This window comes from Mirounga leonina, unplaced genomic scaffold (genome assembly GCF_011800145.1).
Source record: "Mirounga leonina isolate KUSES-001 unplaced genomic scaffold, KU_Mleo_1.0 Mir_101283, whole genome shotgun sequence".
Classification (NCBI taxonomy): domain Eukaryota; kingdom Metazoa; phylum Chordata; class Mammalia; order Carnivora; family Phocidae; genus Mirounga; species Mirounga leonina.
The window spans coordinates 1,737,844-1,758,143 of NW_023270096.1; the positions used below are offsets into that span (position 1 = coordinate 1,737,844).

The following is a 20,300-nucleotide window of genomic DNA, read 5'->3' on the forward strand; positions in this document are numbered from 1 at the left end:
TTTGCATGAAATATCTTTCCTCAAAAAAATTAAAAATAGAAATACCATGCAATCCAACAATTCAACTACTGGTTATTTATCAAGAGAAAAAAAAAAAACAATTTGAAAATATATATGCTCCCTTAGGTTTCTTTCTTTTTTTAAATTTTTTTTATTTTACTTTATTATGTTATGTTAGTCACCATACAGTACATCATTAGTTTTTGATGCAGTGTTCCATGATTCATTGTTTTTGTATAACACCCAGTGCTCCATGCAATATGTACCCTCCCTAATACCCATCACCAGGCTAACCTATCCCCCCACCCCATCCCCTCTAAAACACTCAGTTTGTTTCTCAGAGTCCATAGTCTCTCATGGTTCATCTCCCCTCTGACTTCTCCCCACCCTTCATTTTCCCCTTCCTTCTCCTAATGTCCTCCATGCTATTCCTTATGTTCCACAAATAAATGAAACCATATAATTGAATTTCTCTGCTTGACTTATTTCACTTAGCATAATCTCCTCCAGTCCTATCCATTTTGATGTAAAAGTTGGGTATTCGTCCTTTCTGTTGGTTGAGTAACATTCCATTGTATATATGGGCCACATCTTCTTTATCCATTCATCTATTGAAGGGCGTCTCAGCTCTTTCCACTATTTGGTTATTGTGGACATTGCTGCTATGAACATTGGGTTTCATATGGCCCTTCTTTTCACTACATATGTGACTTTGGGGTAAATACCTAGTAGGGCAATTGTTGGGTCATAGGGTAGCTTTATTTTTAATTTTGTGAAGAATCTCCACACTGTTTTCCAAAGTGGCTGTACCAACTTGCATTCCCACCAACAGTGTAAGAGGGTTCCCCTTCCTCCACAACCTCTCCAGCATTTGTTGTTTTTTGCCATGTCAATTTTTGCCATTCTAACTGGTGTAAGGTAGTATCTCAATGTGGTTTTGATTTGAATTTCCCTGATGGCTAATGATGATGAACATTTTTTCATGTGTCTGTTAGCCATTTGTATGTCCTCTTTGGAGAAGAGTCTGTTCATGACTTCTGCCCATTTTTTGACTTATTTGTTTTTGGTTGTTGAGTTTGAGAAGTTCTTTATAGATCTTGGATACCAGCCCTTTATCTGTAGTGTCATTTGCAAATATCTTCTCCCATTCTGTGGGTTGCCTCTTTGTTTTGTTGACTGTTTCCTTTGCTGTGCAGAAGCTTTTTATGTTGATGAAGTCCCAAAAGTTCATTTTTGCTTTTGTTTCACTAGCCTGTGGAGATGTATCTTGAAAGAAGTTGCTGTGGCCGATGTCAAAGAGGTTACTGCCTATGTTCTCCTCTAGGATTTTGATGGATTCCTGTCTCACATTGAGGTCTTTCATCCATTTTGAGTTTATTTTTGTGCATGGAGTATGAGAATGGTCGAGTTTCATTTTTCTGTATATAGCTGTCCAATTTCCCAGCATCATTTACTGAAGATACTGTCTTTCTTCCATTGCATATTTTTTCATGCTTTATCAAAGATTAGATGACCATAGAGTTGAGGGTCCATATCTGGTCACTCTATTCTGTTCCATTGGTCTATATGTCTGTTTTTGTGCCAGTATTATGCTGTCTTGGTGATCACTGCTTTGTAATATAGCTTGAAATCAGGCAACATGAAGCCCCCAGCTTTGTTTTTCTTTTTCAGTATTTCCTTGGTGATGCAGGGTCTTTTCTGATTCCATACAAATTTTAGAATTGTTTGTTCCAGCACTTTGAAAAATGCCATTTGAATTTTGATCTGGATGACATTGAAGGTATAAATTGCTCTGGGCACCATAGACATTTTAACAATGTTTATTCTTACAATCCATGAGCATGGAATGTTTTTCCATCTTTTTGAGTCTTCTTCAATTTCCTTCATGAGTGTTCTGTAGTTCCTAGAGTACAGATCCTTTACCTCTTTGGTTACGTTTATTCTGAGGTATCTAATGGTTTTTGGTGCTATTGTAAATGGAATCGTTTCTCTAATTTCTCTTTCTACAGTTACATTGTTAGTGTATAAGAAAGCAACTGATTTCTGTGCATTGATTTTGTATCCTGCCACATTTCTGAATTGCTGTATGAGTTCTAGTAATTTGGGGGTGGAGTCTTTTGGATTTTCCACATAAAGTATTATGTCATCTGCGAAAAGAGAGTGTTTGACTTCTTCTTTGCCAATTTGAATACATTTCATTTCTTTTTGTTGTCTGATTGCTGTTGCTAGGACTTCTAGTACTCTGCTGAACAATAGTGGTGAGAGTGGGCATCCTTGATGTGTTCCTGATCTTAAGGGAAAGGCTCTCAGCTTTTCCCCATTGAGGGTGATATTCGCTGTGGGTTTTCTATAGATGGTTTTTATGAACTTGAGGAATGTTCCCTCTATCCCTGTACTCTGAAGTGTTTTAATCAAAGGATGCTGTATTTGGTCAAATGCTTTTTCTGCATCAATTGAGTGGATCATATGGCTCTTCTCCCTTCTTATTAATGTGTTCTATCACATTGATTGATTTGCAAATGTTGAACCATGCTTGCATCCCAGGGATAAATCCCTCTTGGTCATGGTGGATGATCCGTTTAATGCATTGTTAGATCGTATTAGTTAGGATTTTGTTGAGAAATTTGGAATCCATATTAACCAGGGATATCAGTCTGAAATTCTCCTTTTTGATGGGGTCTTCGCCTGGTTTGTGGATTAAGGTAATGCTGGCCTCATAGTATGTGTCTGGAAGCTTTCTTTCTGTTTCTATTTTTTGAAAGAGCTTCAGGAGAATAGGTATTATTTCCACTTTGAATGTTTGGTAGAATTCCCCAGGGAATCCATCAAGCCCTGGACTTTTGTTTTTTGGGAGGTTTTCTATCACTGCTTCAATCTTGTTACTGGTTATTGGCCTATTCATGTTGATAATTTCTTCCTGTTTCAGTCTTGGTAGTTTACAAGTTTCCAGGAACGCATCCATTTCTTTCAGGTAGCTTAATTTATTGGCATTGAGTTGTTCATAATAATTTCTATTAATTGTTTTTATTTACTTGGTTCTAGTCGTGATCACTCCCTTTCCACTCATAATTTTATTAATTTAGGTCCTTTCTCTTTTCTTTTGGGTAAGTCTGGCCAGTGGTTTATTGATCTTATTAATTCTTTCAAAGAACAAGCTTCTAGTTTTGTTGATCTGATCTACTGTGTTTCTGGTTTCTAATTCATTGATCTCTGCTCTAATCTTAATTATTTTTCTTCTAATGCATGGCTTAGGCATCATTTGTTGCTTTTTCTCTAGTTCTTTAAGGTGTACAGTTATTTGGTGAATTCGGAATTTTTCTATTTTTTTGAGTGAGGATTGGATGGCTAAGTATTTCCCCCTTAGGACAGCCTTTGCAATATCCTAAAGCTTTGTACCAATGTGTTTTCATTCTCATAGGTTTCCATGAATTGTTTAGTTCTTCTTTCATTTCCTGATTGACCCAAATATTCTTAAACAGAGTGGTATTTAGTTTCCAAGTGTTTGAAATTCTGCCAAATTTTTTCTTGTGATTGAGTTCCACTTGTAAAGTTTTATGGTCTTAAATAAAATCTTAAAAAAAAAAAAAAAGGGTCACCTGGCTGGCTCAGTCATTGGGCATCTGCCTTCGGCTCAGGTCATGATCCCACGGTCCTGGGATTGATCCCCGCATCGGGCTCCCTGCTCTGCAGGAAGCCTGCTTCTCCCTCTCCCACTTTCTCTGCTTGTGTTGCCTCTCTTGTTGTGTCTCTCTCTGCCAAATCAATACATAAAATCTTAAAAAAAATAAAGCATTATGGTCTGAGACTATGCAGGGAATAATCACTGTCTTTGAGTATTGGTTGAGACTTGATTTGTAATCCAGTATGTGGTCTGTTTTGGAGAAAGTTCCATGTGTGCTCAAGAAGAATGAGTATTCTGTTGTTTTAGGGTGGAATGTTCTGTATATATCTATGAGGTTCATCTGGTCCAGTGTGTCATTCAAAGCTCTTGTTTCTTTGTTGATTTTCTGCTTAGATGATCTGTCTATTGTTGAGAATGGAATATTGATGTCTCCTAAAATTAACATATTATTATCATTATGACTCTTTATTTTGGCTAACAGCTGGCTTATGTAGATGGCTGCTCCCAAATTAGGGGTGTAGATATTTGCAATTGTTAGATCCTCTTGTTGAATAGATCTTTTAAGAATGATACAGTGTCCTTCTGTGTCTCTAACTACAGGCTTTAGCTTAAAATCTAATTTGTCTGATATGAGAATTGCTACCCCAGCTTTCTTTTGAGGTCCATTGGCATGGAAGATGGATCTCCATCCCTTCGCTTTCAGTCTGGTGTATCTTTAGGTTCAAAATGAGTCTCTTATAGACACATATGGATGGGTCCTGTCTTTTTATCCAATCTGCAACCCTGTGCCATTTTATGAGAGAATTTAGCTCATTCACGTTGAGAGTAATTATTGAAAGATATGAATCTATTGTCATCATGTTGCCTGTGAAGTCCTTGTTTCTATAGATTGTCTTTGTAAATTTCTGTTCTATATCCCTCTTGTGGTATTTTTCCGTTTATAGAACCCCCCTTAATATTTCTTGCAGGGCTGGCTTAGTGGTCACATATTCTTTCAGTTTCTGCCAGTCTTGGTAGCTCTGCATCTCTCTATCCATTCTAAATGACAGCCTTAATTCACAGAATGGGAGAAGATATTTGCAAATGACACTACAGATAAAGGGCTGGTATCCAAGATTTATAAAGAACTTCTCAAACTCAACACCCAAAAAACAAATAATCAATTCAAAAAGTGGACAGAAGATATGAAAAGACACTTCTCTGAAGAAGACATACAAATGGCTAACAGACACATGAGAAAATGTTCATCCTCATTAGCCATCAGGGAAATTCAAATCAAAACCACATTGAGATACCACTTTCCACTGGTTATAATGGCAAAAATGGACAGGGAAAGAAACAACAAATGTTGGAGAGGTTGTGGAGAAAGGGGAACCCTCTTACACTGTTGGTGGGAATGCAAGTTGGTACAGCCACTTTGGAAAACAGTGTGGAGGTGCCTCAAAAATTTAAAAGTAGAGCTACCCTATGACCCAGCAATTGCACTCCTGGTTATTTACCCCAAAGACACAGATGTAGTGAAAAGAAGGGCCATATGCACCCCAATGTTCATAGCAGCAATGTCCGCAGTAGCCAAACTGTGGAAAGAGTCGAGATGCCCTTCAACAGACGAATGGATAAAGATTTGGTCCAGGGCACCTGGGTGGCTCAGTTGGTTAAGTGACTGCCTTCAGCTCAGGTCATGATCCTGGAGTCCCTGGATCAAGTCCCGCATCAGGCTCCCTGCTCGGCAGGGAGTCTGCTTCTCCCTCTGACCCTCCCCCCTCTCAAGTGCTCTCTCTCTCATTCTCTCTCTCTCAAATAAATAAATAAAATCTTAAAAAAAAAGATGTGTCCATATATCCAATGGAATATTACTCAGCCATCAGAAAGGATGAATACCCAACTTTTACATCAACATGGATGGGACTGGAGAAGATTATGCTAAGTGAAATAAGTCAAGCAGAGAAAGTCAGTTATCATATGGTTTCACTTATTTGTGGAACATAAGGAATAGCATGGAGGACATTAGGAGAAGGAAGGGAAAAATGACGGGGGGTGGGGAATTGGAGGGAGAGATGAACCATGAGAGACTATGGAGTCTGAGAAACAAACAGGGTTTTAGAGGGGAGCGGGGAGGGGCGACTGGTTAGCCCAGTGATGGGTATTAAGTTGGGCATGTACTGCATGGAGCCCTGGGTGTTATAAGAAAACAGTGGATTGTGGATCACCAGATCAAAAACTAATGATGTATTGTATGGTGACTAACATAACATAATAAAATTAAAAAATAAATAAAATAAAAAATAAAAATAAATAAATGACAGCCTTGCCAGATAAAGTATTCTTGGCTGCATGTTCTTCTCATTTAGTACCCTGAATATGTCTTGCCAGGTCTTTCTAGCTTGCCAGGTCTCTGTGGATAGGTCTGACGTTATTCTGATGTTCCTTCCTCTGTACGTAAGGATTCTCTTCTCCCTAACTGCCCTTACGATGGTTTCCTTGGTTCTAAGATTTCGGAGTTTTACTATTACATGCTGGCGTGTTGGTCTGTTTTCTTTGATCTTGGGAGGGGTCCTCTCTGCCTCTAGGACACAGTGTTTGTTTCATTCCCCAGATTAGGGAAGTTCTTGGCTACAATGTGCTCAAATATATCTTCTAGCCCTCTCTCTTTCTACCCTCTCAGGGATCCCAATAATTCTGACATTGGAATGTTTCATGGTGTCACTTACTTCTCTAATTGTTTTCATGGATTTTGATTTGTTTATCCCTGGCTTCCTCTTTATCCTTCTTTTCTATCAATTTCTCTTTTCAGTCACTAATTCATTCTTTTGCCTCACTTACCCTAGATGTTAGATTATCTAGATTAGATTGGATCTCACTGATTGCATTTTTAAGTTCTGCCAGTTCAGCTTTCATTTCTGCCCTTAGAGACTCTATGTTGCCATTTATTGATTTCTCCATTTTAGCTGTCGTCTTCAGAGCTGCTATCCTGAATTCCATTTCCGACATCTTGGTTATATCTGTATCCATTTGTTATTCTGTGGCAGAAGTCACAATCTTTGAGTCTTTCCTATTTTGGGGCTTCCTCCTCTTATTCATTCTCTTGAGGGGTGATTGAAAGAATGTACAGAGACTGAATTATTGACCACAACCTTAGCAAGCGGTACCTGTTTTGTAGGGACCTTAGGGTTGTAGGACTCTTGCTCTTGCAACCTGACTTCTGGGGGAGGGGTCTGCCATGCTGTTACTCAGGCAACCCTGTTTGGGCAGAGTTGCCCTGCTCCCTATGGAGGTGGACGGGCTCAGTGAAAACCTGTTTTGCGGGGCTTTTGTGCTCTGGAGGCTTTCCTTGGTGGCTTTTTGCATCTCTTCTGAGATTCAGAGCAGAAGAGTTTGTTTCCAACTTTCTGCCTCAGAACAGAGAGACTGCAGTCTGTTCTTCAATGAGCCCTCTAGGCCACACTATCTCCATTTCTGTCTGTGTTTCTATAAACTGCAACGTCCTGGGTTGTGTGCCCCTCAGCAGCACTCCCAACTCTTGCTTCCAGGTCCAGGTACATCTCTGCCCTTTGTGCTTCTAAAACCACCAGTTGCCCCCAGTTTGCATGTGTAGCCCCACCTCCCTGGGTTTCAGTCCGGGGGTGCTGCCCTAAAGTCCTTTCCCCATAGCTACCAGTATGTAAGTCTGTGCCCCGTCCTCAGTGTGGGAGGCTTTTGTGCTCCTGCAGTGCAGGAACCTGACAGCTCCCTCCTCCTTCCATTTATCTTCTGATGTCTGCTTGCAGAATCTCGGCTCTCTGCTTCATACCTTGAAACCAATCCCCTTCAATATTCTGTTTGTAGAGATCCAGATATATCTTCTTACATCTCAGGCTGATTTTGTGGGTGTTCAGAGTGGTCTAGTAGATATCCCGCTCAATTCAGGGGACTGGTTGGAATAGGGTCCCCTACTCCTCCACCATCTTTTTTTTCTCCCTCCCTTATGTTTATTTCAACATTTTTACAATAGCTAAGTTATGGAAGCAACCTAAGTATTCATCAATAGATAAATGGATAAGGAAGATGTGGCATATATATATATATATATATATATAATGTAGCTTTAAAAAAGAATGAAATTATGACATTGTGATGACATGGAGGGACCTAGAGGGTATTATGCTGAGTAAAATAAATCAGTCAAAAAAAGACAAATACCATATGATTTCACTCATATATATAACCAAAAAAAAAAAATGAAAAGACATACAAAAAAATAGATTCCCTTCACCAGATGAATGGATAAAGAAGATGTGGTCCATATATACAATGGTATATTATTCAGCCATCAGAAAAGATGACCACCCACCATTTGCATCAACATGGATGGAACTGGAGGGGATTATGCTAAGTGAAATAAGTCAAGCAGAGAAAGACTATCATATGGTTTCACTCAAGTGTGAAACATAAGGAATAGCATGGAGAACAATAGGGGAAGGAAGGGAAAACTGAAGGAGGAGGGAATCAGAGAAGGAGACAAACCATGAGAGACTATGGATTCTGGGAAACAAACTGAGAGTTTCAGAGGGGATGGGGGAGGGGAGGTGGGGAGCCAAGTGATGGGTATTAAGGCGGGCACGTGTTGTAATGAGCACTGGGTATTATACACTACTAATGAATCATTGAACACTACATAAAAAAATAATGACGTACTGTATGGTGGCTAACTTAACAAAATAAAAAAAGTAGAATCACACCTATAAATACAGAAAACTAACCAATGGTTGCTTCAGGGGAGGGAGTGGGGCATGAGAAAAATGGGTGAAGCAAAGTGATAGATACAGGTGTCAAATTATGGAATGAAGTCACTGGAATTAAAGACACACAAGAAATATAGTCAATGATATTGTAATAGCATTGTATGGTGACAGGTAGTAGGTATGCTGGTGGTGAGCATAGTATAATATATTGGAGAATTTGAATCTCTATGTTGTACACCTGAAGCTAATGTAACACTGTGTGTCAAAAATACTCAAAAAAATTTTCAAAAGAGTTCATGCATGGAATGAAGGTGACATAGGTTCATCTGTCCCTCTTCTTTGTCTCCTAGGGTTTTTGTCCTGTTTTTTTTTAAGATTTTATTTATTTATTTATTTATTTATTTATTTATTTATTTATTTATTTATAGAGTAGGGGGAGGCACAGAGGAGGAGGGAGAGGGACAAGCAGACTCCACACTGATCGCAGAGTTTGACATGGGGTTCGATTCCACACCCGGGATATCATGACCTGAGCCAAAACCAAGAGTTGGGCACTCAATTGACTGAACCACCCAGGTGCACCTTCTGTTTTTAATAAAATAATTCAGGGATCTAACATTGGCTATAGTGCTTAGAGCATAGTGATCTAGGGGCAAAAATGGGAAGGGAGTGTCAAGAAAGAAAATTAATAAGGTAAGATAGAGCCATATATCACAGAGGGCCTTGTGAATGAAATCAGAAATTTTGTGTTCATTCTATAGGTCATTCTTCTCAAATATTGGCACAAGGTTTCCCAGCATGCATGGAAATGTTGGGCAGTATTTTAATTTATCTGGCACATCCTTTTGTAATAATACTAATATTCAATAATAATTTTAAAAATCTATTTTAATATTTTAGATTACACAAGGATAACTTTATTTATTTATTTTTTGACAAAACATAGGATTTTAAAGAAATCTCATGCCTCCAAGCTGTCCACTTTAGGTCATACTATTATGCGTCTAGAGGTAAGAGTTCACAGTATTTTTCCATTACAGGTGTTATTATAGAAGTGTATAAAAATTACTTTGTAGAAGACTTGGGCAATGGGAAAGTTTTAAGCAGGTGAGTGACGACAAAATAAACATTTGGAAGCCAACTCTGGTAGGTGTTATGGAAGTGGAAGAGCCTAGAAACCAATTACATGTTATTTCAATCATCCAGACAAGAGGAATAAAAGGAGCTCACTCCTAAGGTAGTATGGATGGTCATCACAGATACCATATATGCCTGAATATAAGGTGACCCCCGAATATAAGCAATCCCTCATTCTCCTAATGGGAAAATACCCCCCAAAATAGTTTTTACTAGGATGAATAAGTATAAATTGTTAGAGATGATGCAATCAGATATATTTTATCATTTATTTAAACATACACCTTTTAAATTACATATTCTATGATCTAAATAGAATCCGCAGGCAGGATGAATAAATGAATGAATGAATGAATGAATGAATGAAAGGACAACAGATACCTTGCGTGAATGCAGTGGAAGAGTATAGGATTTCTGGCTTGGATCAGAAGCTGACGAAAATAATAATGTTGCTAATCATTTAGAAGGGAAACATTGGGGATCAACAACACAAGGGCTAGGGGTGTTAATCTCCCAGTACAGTCAAAACTCTACACATAATTTGGGCTCCCTGAAAACTTAACTACTAATAGCCTACTCTTGACCGGGAGCCATATCAATAATATGAACAGTTGATTAACACATATTTTGTATGTTATATGTATTATATCCTGTATTCTTACAATAATACCTAACTTTTTCTTAATTTTGTTTTTTTGGTATTTCTAGGCTACATAGTTTGTGTGTGAGTTTTTTCAAATTGTTGCAAATCTCCAAGAATTTTTCCAATCTATTTATTTTAAAAAATCCATGTATAAGTGGACCCACACAGTTCAAACCCATATTGTTTTTTTTTTTTTTTAAGATTTTATTTATTTGCGAGAGAGACAATGAGAGACAGAGAGCATGAGAGGGGGGAGGGTCAGAGGGAGAAGCAGACTCCCTGCCGAGCAGGGAGCCCGATGTGGGACTCAATCCCGGGACTCCAGGATCATGACCTGAGCCAAAGGCAGTCGCTTAACTAACTGAGCCACCCAGGCGCCCCAAACCCATATTGTTAATGGGTAAACTGTATTTATCGATTAGCAGCCATGGGGATGACTAAGATCACTGAGGGTGTTTGTCATGTGAGTAGAGGAGGGAACTAGGCAGAACCCTGGAGAATCCCAACTCTGAGCAGAGAAAGGGGTGAAAAGAAGTGAGCCAGTGAAGAAGCCTGAGAAGGAGTGGTCGGAGAGAGAACAGAAGCAGAGGAATGAGAGAATTTTTATTATTTATTTATTTATTTATTTATTTATTTATTTATTTATTGGGATGAGAGATTTTATAATGAGGCAATCAAACCCAGTGATATTAACAAAAAAGCCTTTCACCAAATTGGTAAACACAGAAGCCAAAATGAAGGAAATCTGGAATCACTGTAAAGGGAAGTAGTAGACAAAAAGAAGTATGGGCAGGTTTTCTTCCAAGTTTGGCCATGAAGGAAAGAAAGAGGATTTGAAGTAGAAAATATAGAGTCAAGGAAGGTTTTTTTTTTTTTTTTTTTGACAGATAACATAATGATTAGAAAAATGCCTTGTTAGCAAGGAAAATTTCAGACAAAAAAAAACTAGAAGGAATACTATGGTGAACCAATATGTAGACATCACCCACTTTCAGTAGTTAGCAACTCATGGACCCTTGTGTTTCATACATGTCCACGACCCACTTTCCCCTTTCCCAAAGTAATTTGAAATAAATCCCAGAAATTAAATTACTTCATCCACAAAATATTTCAGCATGTATTTCTACACTTGATCTTAGCCAAAAGGCTGAGAAGCAATCAGCATGTATTTCTAAACAAAGTTTTTTAAAGCATAACTGTAATGATATCACACCTAAAGGGCGCCTGGGTGGCTCAGTTGGTTAAGCGACTGCCTTTGGCTCAGGTCATGATCCCAGGGTCCTGGGATTGAATCCCACATCAGGCTCCCCACTCTGCGGGGAGCCGGCTTCTCCCTCTCCCACTCTCTCTGCTTGTGTTCCCTCTCTCACTGTCTCTCTCTGTCAAATAAATAAATAAAATCTTTAAAAAAACCCACCTAAAATATTAATATATCAAATATGTGATCAGCATTCAAATGTCACTCACTGTTGCTTAACTCTTGTGTGTTGTTCAAATAAAGTCCATATGTTGTTGTTGATATGTCTCTTAAATCTCTTTATATACAGTTTCCCAGGGACTCTTATTTTATTTTTATTAAATTTAAAAGATACCTGAAGTATTTCAATAGGAAATAGGATAATCTATTTTTTTAATTTAAACATTTTTAGTTAATATACAGTGCAATATGGGTTTCTGGAGTAGAATTCAGTGATTCACCACTTACATACAACACCCAGTGCTCATTACAACAAGTGTCCTCTTTAATACCCACCACCCATCTAGCCCATCCCCACCCCCACCTCCCTCCATCAACCCTGAGTTTGTTCTATATCATTAAGAGTATCTTCTGGCTTGTCTCCCTCTTTCCTTTTTTTTTTTTCTTTTTCCCCTTCCCATATGTTTTCTTTCTTAAATTCCCCATATGAGTGAGAGCATATGGTATTTGTCTTTCTCTGAATCACTTATTTCACTCAGCATAAAAATACACTTTAGTTCCATCCACATCATTGCAAATGGCAATAGTTCATTCTTTAAGATGGCTGAGTAATATTCCATTATATATATAAAACATCTTCTTTATCCATACATCAATCGATGGACATTTGGGCTCTCTCCATAGTTGGCTATTGTTGATAATGTTGCTATAAACACTGGGGTGCATATCTCCCCTTCAAATCTGTATTTTTGTATCCTTTGGGTAAATACTTAGTAGTGGAGTTGCTGGATTGTAGGGTAGTTCTATTTTTAACTTTTTGAGGAACCTCCAAACTGTTCTCCAGAGTGGCTGTACCAGTTCGCATTCTAACCAACAGTGCAAGAGGGTGCCCCTTTCTCCATATCCTCACCAACACTTGTTTCCTGTGTTGTTAATTTTAGCCATTCTGACAGATGTGAGGTGGTATCTCATTGTGGCTTTGATTTGTATTTCCCTGATATTTCCCTGATCTTTTCATGTGTCTGTTAGCCATATGGATGTCTTCTTTGGAACCATGTTTATTCATGTCTTCTGCCCATTTCCTAACTAGTTTATTTGTTTTTTGGGTGTTGAGTTTGGTAAGTTCTTTATAGATTTTGGATACTAACCCTTTATCATATACATCATTTACAGATATCTTTTCTCATTCCATAAGCTGCCTCTTAGTTTTTTTGATTGTTTCCTTTGCTGCAGAAGCTTTTTATCTTGAAGTCTCAATAGTTCATTTGTTTCCTTTGCCTCCAATGATATGTCTAGTAAGCAGTTGCTATGGGCAAGGTCAAAGAGGTTTCTGCCTGTGTTCTCCTTTAGGATTTTGATGGATTCCTCTCTCGCATTTAGGTCTTTCATCCATTTTGAATTTATTTTTGTGGATGGTGTAAGAAAGTGGTCCAGTTTCATTCATCTCTTTGTGTCCTCTTCAATTTCTTTCATAAGCATTCTGTAGTTTTCAAAGTACAGATCTCCTACTTCTTTAGTTAGGTTTATTCCTAAGTATCTTATTGTTTTGGGTGCAATTGTAAATGGGATCGATTCCTTCATTTCTTTTTCTGCTGCTTCATTAATTGGTATATAGAAATGCAACAGATTTCTGTACATTATTTTTATATACTGCAACTTTGCTGAATTCATGTATTCGTTCTAGCAATTTTTTTGGAGTCTTTTGGGTTTTCTACATAGAGTATCACGTCATCTGCAAACAGTGAAAATCTGACTTCTTCCTTGCTGATTTGGATGACTTTTATTTCTTTTTGTTGTCTGATTCCTGAAGCTAAAACTCCCAGTACTACGTTAAATAGTAATGGGGAGAGTGGACATCCTTGTCTTGTTCCTGATCATAGGGGAAAGGCTCTCAGTTTTTCTCCATTAAGGATGACACTAGTTGTTGGTCTTTCATATATGGCCTTTATGATTTGAGGTATTTTCCATCTATCCCTGCTTTGTTGAGGGTTTTTTGCAAGGAAGATGCTGTATTTTGTCAAATGCTTTCTTTGCATCTATTGACAGGATCATATGGTTCTTTTTTTAAGATTTTATTTATTTATTTGACAGAGAGAGAGCACAAGTAGGGGGAGCAGCAGGCAGAGGGAGAAACAGGCTCCCCACTGAGCAGGGAGCCCCATGCAGGGCTCTATCCTAGGACTGGGGGATCATGACCTAAACTGAAGTCAGACGCTTAACAACTGAGCCGCCCAGGTGCCCCAGGATCATATGATTCTTAACCTGTGTTTTATTAATGTGGTGTATCACGTTGATTGAGCTGTGAATGTTGAACCATCCCTGCAGCCCAGGAATAAATTCTACTTAATCATGGTGAATAATTCTTTTAATGTACTATTGAATTCGATTTGCTAGTATTTTATTGGGAAATAGGATAATTCATTTAGGAAGGTCCCTGAAGATATTCAATATGGAATCACAAAATTATTTATTGAACACCTAGTATGTGCCAGACGCTATACTAAGCACTTAACATACAAATATCACAGCATTTTAACCCACACGAATACCCTTAGAAGTCATTATTATCATTCTTGTAATGGTCAGGACTATTTCAGTTGAAGTGAAAGAAATTTTAAAAGGCTCAAATTGGGTTTAAGCAGAGAAAGGAATTTATTGACTCATGTAACTAAGGACAAAGGACCACATCTGTATTGTTTCCTACAGTATGTCCATACCTGAAGCAGTGCTTGGGATGCAATAGGCACTCAACAAATATTTGTTTAAATAAATGCACTGAAAAAAAATGTAGGGGTAAATGGTTTCAGTCATGGCTGTATCTAGGGATTCAAACCATATCATCAGGACCCAATATCTTTCAGCTCCCCTTTCCACTATACTGATGTCACTCTTAGTAATATTCTCTCCTTAGGGCATCCCCCACTAAAAAGAGGTTTATGTCTACCCTCATTCTAGTCCATAAAAAGGAAATCTCTTTCTCCATTGTTTAAAGAACAATCTTATATTACTTTGTAATAAATTAAATCATGTATCTATCTCTGAACCAGTCCCTATGGTACACAACTAATTAGCTAAACAAGGTTCAGTGTCCATGCATGCAAAAACCACTGTATCTAAAGGAATAAAATGTTGGATGGTCATGTCTGGGGAACAAACAAAGAGTGAAATCAGCCCCTCCTCACCCAACCATGTGGAATGGGAGTGGAAAAGAGGTGGTTCCCAGAGGAAAAATATGGGTTCTACTACCAGGAGGAATAACAGGCCCTGGGTAGGCAAAAACAATAAATGTCCTCATTTTATGGAAGAAGAAATTGAGTAAATTGCCTCAAAAAGGCAGTAGACAAGTATAGTTAGGGACACAGGTTACAGAATCTGACAGTCCTGTATCTGATTCCTCCTTTTCTATTTCTTGGTAATGTAACATTGAGCAAGTTCTTTAGCCTCCCTAATCTTCAGTTGATCATCTGTAAAGTGAGGGTAATGATAAAACCTATCTCATATATCTGGTGTAAGAATTAAATGATAGTAATGTCAGAAAAGCCCTTAGCACAGTTCCAAGAACATAATAAGCATTGAAAGATAATAGCTATTAATGCCATCTAGTTCATCTAGTGTGACACAGTTAGTATGGGGCAGGATATTGTACTAAGGTTCAGTAAAATGGAATGTGGATGGGCACATGCATATTTATCATCCCTATGTACTTGCTTTTTGACAGCAGTAAACATGGAAAATATGATTGTACACATGGAAAAAGGTGCTCCCGCCATCAAGGCATATTTGGAGACCTACTGTTATTGTCTGGAGGGGGAATTAGCATTCAGTGGCAGTTCTCATTAACTTTCTAGTCTTCAAAATCTCTGCACCAAAGGTTTGTGATCTCAACTGTCACTGGTCATAGTCTTTCTAAGACTCTACTTTCAAATCATATATATCCATGGATACCAGAACCACTGAGGTAACCTGTTCAGAAAACCCAAGAATTCAGCCACCTTAACATTGGAATCTAAAAAGTTAACCTAGAGGAAAAAAAAAATATGCTCTTCAGTCATACAGTTAAAAAGTCATATATAACTGGGTTCAAATTTTGGCTCTGCCACTTCACAGAATTGTGAAGTTCAATTTACTCCTGAGAGTGTATTTCTCCATGTGTAAGGGGATAACAAGTCATGGCTTACAAGATTATTCTAAAGATGTTATGATATAAACATACACAAAGTAGCTAGTTCATTGCCTGCACAGAAAGTGCTCAGTAAGTGGAATTTTTCATCCCTACTACCAGCAATCTTTGGCCATCCCTGAGGGAACCATGTTTGCTAACTTTCTTACAGTCATACTTTCACTTCAGGGTCCCACACCTCTCTTGGTCTTAAAGGATACACTCATCAAGATTACTCAACTTGTTCCAGACCACCAAATGCCAATGAAACTTTGACTCTTTCTGGAATAGACTTTTGGCTCTATAGTCCGTGGACCGAATAACTCAGACACTAAACCTTCCAGACCTCTCCTTATGCATTTACATGCATATATATGCACTTGTGGAAATTTTGTAAATATGTGGGGTTTTGTTTATTTTCACATAAATGGCAGCATTCTGAACATACTGTTCTTCAACTTTTAAAGTTTTTATTTACCTCCTTATAAAGTCTTGGAGATATTTCCATAGTATACATTATTTTACATCTTGCATAAGACCCAGACAATGAATATACCAAATTTTGTTTAACCATCTTCCTATTTATAGACATTCAGAGTTTCTCAAACTTTTCATTATTACAAACAGTATAATGGTGAAAGAACATCTACATATATGTCTCCTTGTGCATGTTTTATTCTCTAGCGCAGATGTTAAGAGCTGAAACTATTTTGTCATAGAGAACAATATTTAAGATATTAATAGATACTATCAAATTGTTCCCCCAAATATGGCCATAGCACAATTTACACTCCCACCAGTGTATCAGACTATTTGATTTCCCAGACTCTCCCCATACATGCTATTGAAAACTTTTATTTATTTATTTATTTATTTATTTATTTATTTATTTATTTTATTATGTTCAGTTAGCCAACGTATAGTACATCATTAGTTTTTGATGTAGTGTTCAAAGATTAATTAGTATTGAGAACTTTTTAAAATTTTCCCATATCATGAGTAAAAATGGATATCTCATTTTAGTCTTTGTTACCCTTAAAATTGATAAGGTTGGACATATTTTCAAATGTTTATAAACTTTTGTGTTTCCTCTTCTTTGAATTATCTATTTATTATATGTGCCATTTTACTGTCAGTTTGTCATCTTATTGATTTATTGAAATATATAATATATATAAACATCATATATATTCTGGACATTACTTTTAAAAATTTTTAAATGTATGTTGCAAATATTTTTTCCCTGTCTGTGACTTGTCAATTGTCATCTGTTTTTGTTTATGGTATGTTGTGACATGCATAAGTTTTTCATTTTTTATTTTTTTATACATAAGTTTTTTTAAAAGTATATGGTCAAATATCTCATCTTTTCCTCTATGGCTTTTGTTTGTTTGTTTGTGCCTTAGGATAATATTGCTTATCCCAAGTTTATTATATATTCTGATAACATTCTTTCAATGTTTTTTATGTTTTAACTCTTACATTTAGATTTGTAATCTATGTGTAATTTATTTTTGTGAATTATTTGAGGTAGAAATTTTTGCCCTAATATAGTTAGCCAATTGCTTCAAAAACACTTTAAATGTAAGTCAGCTTCTTCATTGACTTGAACTGTCAACTTATATTAAATTTCCATGTATACAAGGGTTTATTTTTGGACTCTTCTGTTCACTAGTAATATTAAAAAAAATACCTCTTGTATCTGTTGGTTATGTCTAAAATATTACTTCTAATGTTATTTATCTGTACCTTCTCTTTTTATTTTTTGAAATACTCATCAAAGTTTTGTCTATTTAATTGGTCTTTAAGTATAAAACAGCTTTTGAGTTTAATGACCAACTCCATGGCTTATTGTATGTTTTATATTTCATTAATTTCTTTCAAATGATCAATCCATTCCTTCTACTTTCTTCTTCAGTTTTTAACATTTCCCATTATGTATGGTGGAAGATCTTAAATCCAAACTGTGGGTCCAACAGAGCCCTTCTTCCAAAAGTAGCAGGATTCAAATGAAGGCTATAACATTTTAGCAGTATTAGCAGAATTGTAGTGTTTGAGTCATATACTCAACTCTTAGAGAGCCAGATGTTTTCCAGCACAATGCCTAGCTCATGAATAAGTAGGAGGTTGTTCAGGAGACTTGAGGAAAATGTTATTTGGCAAAGATTCATTATTAGCAGGGTCCATTCCCTACCACAGTTAGGATTTGATTCAGTGGAGCCTGTAGGCTCAGAAATTTCCCATATTGTAGATTCTGTGGTATAAGATTATGTAGTTAAGAGAAAAAGAAAAACTCAAGGAGCTGCAGGTCATGAAATAGGCAATTTATACATTGTAAAGTCACTATGTCCTCTCTCTGAGTCTCTTCTCCATCTGTTAAATGATTTACTGCCTTCTATAGGTTATCTATAGGGTTATCAACTCCCCAAGGGAAGGGATCACATGTCTGTCTTAATTATCACTTTTTTCCAGTACCTTATCTGGCAAACTATAGGTTTTCAATAATTATCTACTGAATAAATGAATGAATGAAGTTCTTTGAGTCTGTGAGATACTGTTGAGATTGATAAATCACAGTATTCTGATGAAGGAAAAATATTGGCCTCTGTGTTCCATATAGAACCTGCATTGTGCTTTGTACATCATAGGACCTTAATATATTTGTTAACTGGATGAATGAATCAGTGAATTAATGATAACAGATTCAGGACTATAACTCAGGTTTCGCAATTCCAATTCCATTAATTCGCAATTAATGACAACATACTTTGGGGAATTTTCTACATGACCACACACACACACACAGAGTACAATACCATTCAATGTTCCATGGAATGTAAACTGACAAAACCGCCAAAGATATTTAATTTGGACACTTAACATCCTCATAAACATAATTTTGTAGTGTAACAGAACTAGCAATAATAAATAAATAGATACACACTGACAGGGGAATGTGGCCTTCTGAGGTCTTTGTCTCTTCAATTGAAATCTGGAATGTTTGGAAGTCGTGTATGCTAAAATGGGGGTAGATTTAGAACAAATAAGACAAAGACATAAATTCAGGTCCTTGTTCCCTCAGCGAGCTGGACAGGTGGTAAATATCAATTGGCTCAAGAGAGTTGTGATAAATGCAAGGATGATGGTTTCATAGGTCCTTAGGAAAATCTGAGCAGATTTGGGGAATTGAAAAGCATTGGGGGTGGCACCTGTCTCTGATGGAGCAGTTAGAGAAATCATGAGACTAATGAGAGGAAGGATGTAAAAAAAAGAGGAAAGCACTTCAGAAGTCCTCTCTGAGAAGGGTCTATTATAGAAATAGTTTAACTCATTTCACTTTAACATCAATATTTTGAAATTTCTTAATATTTTCCTCTATGAATTTTTGTGCTTGTGTCTTGAAAGAATGATTTTTTTTCTTGTTCATGTGCTTACTATGGGCTAGGTACAGTGCAAGGCACTGGAGATGGATGAAGGAGCAAAAGGCACAGCCAGTACCTTGATATACTTACAGTCTACTAAGGGTAACAGACATATCAGCAAATAATTACAACATAGTAAGTTTCATGTAATTATAGAAATATATACAGAATACAGAAATAGTAGAAGAAAGTAATAAACTAAGAGAGTAAGAAAAGGTTTTAAAGAGCAAGTGATGGCCTGAACAATCCAAACAGGTATTTACTAGGCAGACTAGGTGAGAAAAGGCATTATAGAAGAAGAAATAGTAGTCAAAGGCATAAAAACATGGAATATCATGGTATATTTAAGGAATTGCAAAGGGCAAGTAATAGGCACAGGGTCAAGGGTCTTTGCTATTATCTTGTACCTGCTGCAGAACCATTCAAGGGCTTCAAACTAGGGAGTTAAATGGTGGGATCTGGCTTCTAGAGAGAACACTCTGGAAGCAGTATGAAAAATAGATCTAGAGGAGCATATCCACAGAGAATCCTATTGCAATAGTTCAGGCAATAGATAAGGAGGGTCTGAACCAAGACAGCAGTAAAGGAAAGTCAGAGGAAAGACAAAAATTAAGAGCAAACTAGGAAGCAAAAACAGGATTTCATATCAACTTCCAGATACTTCCCCATTTTTGTCTGCCTTTCATAACTAATCTTAAAAGATCTGCACTATTTGATAACACTTCCCCACCTTTCATGTACTTCTCAACCTATTCTAATATGGTTTCTATGTCCAAACCACCACCCAAGATCAATTCCTGCAAAGTTCCCAATGATCTCCATGTCAATAAAGCCAATAGATATATTTTAGCTTTCATCTTACTTGATTCCCTTTCTTTTTTTTTAAGATTTTATTTATTTATTTGAGAGAGAGAGAATGAGAGAGAGCACATGAGAGGGGGGAGGGTCAGAGGGAGAAGCAGACTCCCTGCCGAGCAGGGAGCCTGATGCGGGACTCGATCCAGGGACTCCAAGTTTATGACCTGAGCCGAAGGCAGTTGTTTAACCAACTGAGCCACCCAGGCGCCCTTGATTCCCTTTCTTTTTAAAGTACTCTCTTGATTTTGAAAAAAATGGTGGAAGAGTAGGGGACCCTATTCCAACTGGTCCCCGGAATTGAACTGGTTATCTATCAGACCA

The 20,300-nt window shown here is 37.2% G+C and overlaps 1 pseudogene; it reads right to left on the reverse strand.

The window, feature by feature from the left end:
- Positions 1-11,116: 11,116 nt before the first annotated feature.
- LOC118015835 lies at positions 11,117-11,282 on the reverse strand (annotated as a pseudogene).
- Positions 11,283-20,300: the final 9,018 nt, after the last annotated feature.